The sequence below is a fragment of the Asparagus officinalis genome, chromosome 9, assembly GCF_001876935.1.
Source record: "Asparagus officinalis chromosome 9, Aspof.V1, whole genome shotgun sequence".
NCBI lineage: Eukaryota > Viridiplantae > Streptophyta > Magnoliopsida > Asparagales > Asparagaceae > Asparagus > Asparagus officinalis.
This window is the reverse complement of record NC_033802.1, coordinates 17,706,807-17,714,770: the sequence shown is the minus strand read 5'-3', so window position 1 is coordinate 17,714,770 and position 7,964 is coordinate 17,706,807. Positions and strand designations below refer to the sequence as shown.

General features: G+C 34.4%; 1 long non-coding RNA gene across 1 annotated transcript; it reads left to right on the top strand.

Moving 5' to 3' along the window:
• LOC109824008 lies at positions 317–3,958 on the top strand. Its single transcript, XR_002242531.1, has 4 exons — positions 317–701; positions 793–919; positions 1,089–1,897; positions 3,632–3,958. It is a non-coding gene; the product is annotated as an uncharacterized LOC109824008 (long non-coding RNA).

Genomic DNA, 7,964 nt, shown 5'->3' with positions numbered 1-7,964 from the left:
CGTGGGTCTTTAGCCTGTGACGGGGACGTCGATATCCGTGGACTACCTAGCAATCAGATCTGATCCAGAAAAATCGGGCAGAGCTTCGTCGATCCGCGAGGGGATCTAGAAACTTGAAGCGCCTATCTCGGATAAAGCGAGATATTTGCTCGCACCTAGGGTGCCTAGACACCCCTGGGGTGTCTAGGAAAAGCCTAGACACCCTTGGGGTGTCTCGGCCAAGCCAAGACACCCTTGGGGTGTCTTGGCTTTGCCTAGACACCCCGGGTGTCCCAATTCAGCCTGAGACGCTCCGTTGCGTACGTTTGATTGTTTCCGCCGTAAATTCTTCATCCGAACTCGGATTTGAGTGATTCCAAGTGCGTTGGAAGCTTGACGAAGAGTTCTATCTGTTCTGATGGTTGGATGTAGAGTGAACGAGATATGAAGGGCGTTGTTCTTCTTGTGAACATCGCAGGGTTCCCGATTTGCCCGTGCCTTCGTTATTCCGTAGTTCGTCGATTTACTTCAATCGTTCATCGACGTCAATCGAACTCCTGTGGATCGGATAGTGACGTTCATCGTCGCTCTTTAACACTGAACTGTTCGTGGAGACCTATAGGCAATTTTCGATGCCTACATATATAAAGCAAAGAGTGGTCATGTACAAAAGGGATTGCCTCTTCCATATGAGAAAAGAAGACTGCATCGTGCAGACCGAGGTAATTAAGATTAAGCCTTCAATTATTGTGTTTTAGCTTTTTCTATCTAATTGAAAAAAATATTATAATATTGATTTTGTTTATTTTTCAGAACACCAATATATCGGATTTCAGGTTATGAGAAATTTCAAATGGGGACCAACAAACTATGCTATCACATGTTAATAATCACCCTGTCGCTGCTGTGATAAAAGTCACCTAAATTTAAGAAGCTCAAGGTGAGTAGTTTTTGTTCTTTTTATAGTCCTTTTTTTGTTGCAAAATCCTTATTAAAATATGTGTCAAAAGTCATGACTGTGAAAATCCTTATGTTTTTTACATAAATTCAAAATTGAATAATTGGTTCGGATATTAATTAGTGTAATTTGTTTCGTTCTATCTATTCAGGTCGGAAAAGTTTACAGGTCTCCTGGCAATAGTACTGGAGGGGGGTTGCACGTTATTGTTGTCGTTGGGTATAGTGTAAAAGACAGGGTCAATTATTGGAAAAATAATGAACAGTTGGAGCACGCAATGGGGAGACAATATTCTGAGATTCCAGTTTATCTTTCAACAGAAAATCACTTCTAGCTAGAGTTTCATATCCGATTCTTAGTAAAGAATATATGGAGAAGAGAAGTCTCATAGTTGTCTTTCATGTTACCTACAAGTGTAATATTATTTTAATGTTTACAACTTGTTTACGTTAAAGTCAATTTGGAAACAACTACATTAGATTTTGTTTTGAGTTGAGAAAATTCAGCGTAAGTGCTAGCACTACAAAATAATTGATCTACTGCAACGGTTAAGGCGCAACGGTTTTAACTGTTGCGTTAGATATCTATCGTAACGATTTTTAGGATGTAATACAACATTTAATATAAAATGTTGCCATATCTCTAATAATTGTTTCTGGGCTTAATAATTGTTACTGACCTTTGAGCTTGAGTAAAGCCCACTGTTTGACCGACCGCTTAAACCACACCAACTTAAAAAGGAAATCTCTCACTCTCTCTCTCTCCCAAATCCCTAAAATCGCCGCTGCCATGGCCAAAACTCCCTAAAATCGCCGTGGCCAAAACTCCCTCGTCGCCGTTTTCAGTCCTCGCCGGAGTCCGTTTACTTTCGTCGCCGTTTTCATCTCGTTGGTTTCATCGTCGAGCTACTCTCGTTGCTCCAGAAATCGAGCCCAATCTCGCTAACCGGAGCTTTCTAGGGTTTGCTCCACCTATCTCTTCTCACGATATTTTGATTTCTCAATTCGCACTACCGCTTTCTGAGTTCAAATTGATTATTCCAGTTAAATTTAGTGATTTCTATGATTGTGTGTTTATAAGAGATTGGATTTTCTCCTTCTAACATTTAGCTGTTGGGCATGAACTCTCCTAGGTATCTTACATATTTGGAGTTCTTTGTTGATTCGTTGATTTCAGTTAGCCTCTCTTGTTTCCTTTGTGTGTGAGTATAGCTAGGCGTAAGTTGTGCTGGGCTTGATGGGCAAGCTCATCTGTTTTAACCCCAACAATGTATATATCAAAGAAGTTACTAAATTGTTATTTCATAATTTACTAATTCTTGTTCAGTTAATTTACTACATATATTACACATTAATTTACACCTTCTATTTTAATCTTACTTGGGCCAACATGGGTCAATTAACGTAATCCCATCCCAAATTGTATTTTCTATTCAATTTATTCAAATGAAAGAAATTGAACATTGTTTCTCTATGTATATGATTGAGATTTTTGTTTTGACGCTTGTCTTTGTTTTACATGCGGTAACATTTATGTAGTTCTCTCTCAGTTCATAAATGCAAGAGAAAAGATTATCTGTTAATCATCTTGTATATAAGAAAACCTTATGGATAATGTTTTTGATCAATGATTTACTGGAATGCTGGTAGTATCTCTTAAAATATGCTATAGCAGCAAAATGAAGACTTAAGAAGAATACCCAAAAAAAAAAGTTTGGTTAGTAAGTTTTGATGATGTATGATCCATTAGAAGGGACTTTCAAGAATTAAATTTGCTAATAGTGTTGTGTTTAACTGCTGTTTTGCTCATAAAGTAGATTAAATCTTATCAACTTACCTACTTATTTTAGATATCTTCCCTGTCTACGGAATTTTTGAGGCAAAACTTCATGGTTTCATTAGCTTAAGCTGTATGAACAAAATAAAAAAGTTAGTCTTAAGGATTTATAAAATGGTACCTTTTCTGCTTAAGGTCATCTCCGCTATGAATCTGACATTACCTCATAGAGGACTGATTTCAGATGGACTCTGGTTATGTAACTTTAGTGACATTGTTTTAGGGCAAAGATTGTTAGGGACAAGATGAATCAGATGAAACCATGATATGGATCAGAAGGAGAATCAGAAGGTGGAGATCAAGATGAATCAGATTGGGATTGGACGGAGGATACTCCTTAATTTGTCCAAAATCTAATAAAATCACAAATGTCCCTAATAAAATAAGCAACACATCCAATTCCAATCTTGACACAAGTACAAAGTATTGAAGGGCAACGGTTCAAAAAACCGTCGCAATAGAGTTCAAAACCGTTACGGTAGAGGTAGGGCAACGGCAGCATATGAGGCGGTTTGAGAACCGTCGCACTTGCTCAAGGGCGACGGTTCCATGGCTAGCGCAACGGTTTTGAACCGTTGCGTTAGAGCAAATATGTGGTAGTGTAGTATCCTTCAGACACCCATTCTACATATTTAACTATTGACTCGCAAATATCTATTGGTAACTGAGAGTCATGTTGGGAGTGTAAGACTTATATTCAAGTATTTTGTGTTGGAAAGAACAATCTATGTTAGAAAGAATTAAATTTGTGCTGGTATATTTGGTTAGCACTTAATTTGAAGCATGGCTTTACAAATATATTCTGGGTAATTTTCATTAAGATTTCTAAACCAGATAAATTATCTCTCTTGAAATTAGGCGTATGTTAGAACAGAGGCATGTGCAAGAGACTGAGTAGGTCAAGGGGTGACATGATGATTAATGTCAAATGCAGTTTTACTAGTTATGAAGAGTCGGAGGATAAAAGATTCATCAACATATCATGCAACTTGATGTTTCTCTCTCATGTAATAAGTTTATATCCTCACACATATCGTCGTATGGAGTAGGAAAAGAGAGCTGAACGTTCTCTAAATTGAAAATGCATATTTGTAAATGTTTTCCTTTAATATTATTTCTTGTATTTCTAACTTCTATTTGGCTTCGTATATGCGGTATTTCCTTATGATTCAATTTTTGGCATCATGTAAATTGGCAATAATTATATTTCATACTTGTCCAATGTTAACAGAGTGGTAGTTTAGTTATGGTGTAGCTACAGCTGCTACTTGGGGCTTGTTTGGTATATGGGTAAAGAAGGCTAAGTTTAGCCTGTTAAATATTGTTAAATATTATCTCATAATTATCCATGTTTTTTATTTTTTAAACTTTACCAATAATAAAGTTTAACCATAAATGAGGGTAAACTTTTAACCTGGAGTAGGAAAAAAGGGGTGGGTAGTTGAGGCTTGTTTTTTTTAAGCATGCGGAATGACAAAATTGAAAAGATCCCTTGTAAGTAAAAAATTATAAACAACTCGTAAACAATTATACAATTACAAAAACACCCTCAATAATGTAAAACTCACCAAAAATCACAAGAAAATTTTGAAAGAAAATGAAAACTGAAAAAACTAAAACAAACAAACAGCCCCCCAACCAAACTTAAAATTTGCAAAAAATGCCCTGAAATTTTTAAAAATTGCAAAAAACATGCTTATACTTCGAAATTTACATAAAACTCTTTGGAAAATTCAAACTCTTTGGAAAAAATCACAAGAAAATTCAAACCAAAAATCACAAGAAAATTTTGAAAGAAAATCAAAACTGAAAAAACTAAAACAAACAAACAGCCCCCCAACCAAACTTAAAATTTGCAAAAAATGCCCTGAAATTTTTAAAAATTGCAAAAAGCATGCTTATACTTTGAAATTTACATAAAACTCTTTGGAAAATTCAAACTCAGTATTAACAATATAGGATTACAAATAAATCCCTAAAAATTTGACAATATGGAATTACAAACGACCCGCTAAGAAATTGGAGTTTATGTAATACACACAAAAAATTTCAAAAATTGCCCTAGATCTAATCTAATATAATTTCCCCTTCTGTTCTTGTTGAAGGATAGACAATCTAAGAAGTCCCAAGTGTGTAGGTGGCTGACATATCTACCTCTCAATCAAGTAAATGAAAGGGTGAGGTATAACTTTGCATAATTACAACTTTATTTATGATCTCGTGGGTCACACTTACTTATGTTAGAGGGAGTATAAAGAGCACCACCAGTTGTATTTTTCCATGGCATGTGAACAATTAAGTTAATGTTTTTAATAATTTTTTCCTTCTTCGCTCCCATGACCCAATCATAAAACATAAAGACATCGACGACAGCTTTACAGTTTCAGCTTTGAGCAATTTTGATCATCACATCAAGACTATTTATTGTCATCAATATCAAACATAGAAAAAATATATGGTAGAGATTCGATCAGTATTGATGCTACTGAAACTCGTAAAATGCTAAAGTCTCTCTACTGACAACACTTTGATTCACCGCTACGTACACAGCCACCCACCACAGTATGCCAGATGAATTCATCATCACACAAAAGCACCATACACTTTAATTATGTATATGGAGTCTATAATACTAGCCCGGGCATTAGGTGAGAAAGTTTCCAAAGTTTGGGCATTCTCAGACTTTAACTCAAAAGTGTCACAAATTAAGTTTTGTCAGAAAACTTCAAACCACCGGTGTTATGTATAGCTTTCATTTTAATCTGGGGTTATTTGCATATATAGCTCTTAAATCATGATTATTTACGAAACGACTCTTCAAAACTTAGTATTTGCAAAATTATCTCTCAAATCATCGATTTTAAAGAAACTACCCTTAAAGCAATCAAACATCAATTTTGATAAGCTTGTTTGTAATCACAAAGTATAAATTATCAACAAAATAACTAAATTTTTAGCATCAAATTGATAATTTGTTCATTTTAGGTTGATGATTTGAGGGGTAATTTTGTGAATACTAAGATTTGGAAGGTACTTTTTGCAAGTACCCACGATTTAAGGGTATATATATACAAATAACCCTTTAATTTAAGGCGGTTTTGTGAAGCCCCCATTGACTATGAGATTATGTAAGAATTACCGTACGTACATTTTAATCACTCTACAATACTTAACCGAACCAATTTTAAGCATGTTATATCATCCCAACCATTTAAATTCAACTAGCTTCATTGAAAAGTTTATCATCCCAACCATTTTAACCTACAAATAGTAAAGTGAAATCTAGGATTACAAACAACGCCTTAAAATTTTTAGAATATACAAAAAACACCCTGAAACTTTTAAAATTTGAAAAAATACCCTAAAAGATTTTGACATTTACATGAATAAGCTGAAGAGGCAAAAAATTATAGAGAGTTGTTTTCTTGTAATTTCAATTTTTGAAGGAGTTTTATTAACAATTTTTTAAACTTTAGGGTGTTTTTTACAAAGTTAAATTTTTTTAAGAGGCTGGTCCTATGTTTTCAACGTATTGGTTTTAGATTTTAAATTCTCACGATGTTCTTTTTTACAAATTTTAAATTGAAAAGATGTTTTTGCAACTTTTGAAAGTTTTAGGGTGTTTTCTACAAATTCTAAAATTTTCAAGGCATGTTGTAATCCTCATTTTTAATTTACTATATGCACGTTGGAAGATTATTTTTAAGTTTTAAATTTGTAGGGTGCTTTTTGTAAACTTTTAACATTTAAGGTTGTTTTTTATAAATTTTTCAGTTTTAGGGACCTGTTTGTCATACTTAGATTTTCTGTGTATGTATTCATGTTAAAAATTTAAGGCTTATTTGTAAAATTTGAATTTTCTTTTTTTGTAATTTTTAAAAATTTGGAATTATAAATAACCCCCTAAAAATTTAGACGTCATGGAAAACAACCCAAACTTTCATATCTAATGATACAACATTCCCTTTCTGTTCTTATTGAAGGATAAACAATCTACGTAGTCCCAGCGTGTAGGTGGCTGATATCTACCTATCAATCAAGTCAAGTAAATAAAAGGGTGAGCTATAACTTCACACAATTACAACTTCAATTATGATCTCATGGGTCCCATTGCTTATACTAAAGGCAGCACAAAGAGGTGTATTTTTTATGGCATGTGAGGACCTTCAAGGCTTCAACTCTTCAAGTTTTAGATTTCTAATAATTTTCTCTCTCTCTCTCTCCCTCCCTCTTTTCTTCTTCCCTCCCGTGATCCAGTCATAAAACATGAAGATATCGACGGCAACTTTACAGCTTTGAGCAATTTTGGTCATCACATCAAAGGCTATTTACTGACATCAATACCAAATATAGCAAAAAAAGAAGGGTAAAACCCTAAGTTTAATAAAAAGTTAAAACTGACAAAGCTCGTGAAAAGATACAGCAGAAGTTTGTATTAATGTTTTGAGTGCTTTAATTTGAATGTGGGAGCTTACTCTCCTCCTACGCGGCTGCTCTCAAAACTCATAAAATGACAAAACTCAGTCCTGTCAGCACTTTGATTCACCGCTGCAGGCCAACCGCAGTTTGCCAGATGAATTCGTCATCACACAAAACTAGTGTGCGCTTTAATTATACATCTAGGGTCTGTTAACGTTAGCCTACGCACAAGGTTATGTCAGTTCTAGGATGATGTATTAAGTGGAGTTGGCAGTGTTGTCTAAGAAAGTTTCCAAATTTTGGGCATTCTTAGATGACCCCCTTTAACTTCAAAGTGTTACAGAGCCTTTCTTAAATTTTGTCTGAAAACCTCAGACTAACAGTATTATGTATAACTTTCATTTTAATCTAGGGTTATTTTCATAAATACCCCTTACATCATCAGCACTACACAAATTATCAATTTTGAAAAACATTACCCTCTAAGCAATTTAGTCATTAATTTTGATAAGATGATATGTATCACAAGGTAAAAATTATCCAAAAAAAAGTAAAAATTATAGCACCGATTTAAAATTTTGTTGATTTTAAGCTGATGATTTGAGGGGTAGTTTTACAAATACTAAGATGTAGAGGTTATGTTTGCCAATACGTGTAATTTGAGGGGTGCATATGTGCAAATAACATTTGGTTTAAGGGGCTTTTATGAAGCACCAATAACTCAGGGTGTTTCTGTGATAACCCCTTTAAATCTTGTCATAAAACCCCCAAA